Raw genomic sequence first — 998 nt, 5'->3', positions numbered from 1 at the left:
AGCTTCTGTTAGCTTTTGTGAGAGCGAAATTTGTTGCACTTGGTCTTGTAATTTTGATAATATCATGTAGCATTTCTTCCTCTTCTTCATGAGTCATGCTAGAGCTTTCAAATTGCTTACTAGGTGTTTGAATTTTGTTTCCTCGGGGCATCAGTTACCGATACTAATGCTCTACTATGCCCTTTGAATTCCTTCAAAATAATTTTTCAAACCAAGCTTAAGCAAAAATTTAAAAAATCTACACACCTTTTTTCACTTTGTAGGAACTCGATATTGCCTCTGATGTATCTCTGTAATTTCGGATCATCAAATTCTGAAATTGGGATCTGTGGTAGCCCTCTGTGTCCTCTTTCCAATGCCACCAGTCTGACCCCATTTGGATTCTCCAATGAAGAGTTATGCCAAATCTCCCACAGTGACCTTATTATAGACTAATTCAGTAGAGCGAACTTGTACGACGTGCCACATGTCCCTGTTTTGACCTTTCGCTCCGAAAAATATATACAAGAAACTATAGTCCGTCCTCTTTCTGTAACTTCTTACAAAATTTCAATCCTATGCTCAGAGAGAAAGTTATGATGATTTTCCCTAGGTCACCTGTTTGGAATGTAATTCAGGAGTCTGCAAAAAGACCAACTTCCTCAGATCATATCTCCGCAAATATAGCGCGAAAAACTATGAAATTCGGATCCGAGCTTCAGTGCAATGTCTTCTCAAATGGCCTTTTTTTTTTAGCTTCTGAAACGTCGCAGAAAAAAAGTTATAGCGAAAATGCCACGATGACCTGTTTGGAGAAGCGAAACCCTAGAATCCAAAGCTCTGATACCAAATGTTATGAAACCAGCTCAAGAAAAAGATAGAAAAGATAGATCAACGCCTTAAAATTCAGCCTCTTCGAGGGGGCATCCTCATTTACATTACATAAATGAACAATTCTTGGATGATTCAAATGACAAAACCTCCTTTCTATATATAGGAGTCTAAGGAGTCACAATATA

Source organism: Pinus tabuliformis, chromosome 4_2, assembly GCF_031772625.1.
Source record: "Pinus tabuliformis cultivar Carrire ecotype Pingquan chromosome 4_2, CPIR1, whole genome shotgun sequence".
NCBI classification, from domain to species: domain Eukaryota; kingdom Viridiplantae; phylum Streptophyta; class Pinopsida; order Pinales; family Pinaceae; genus Pinus; species Pinus tabuliformis.
This window is presented reverse-complemented; position numbering follows the sequence as displayed.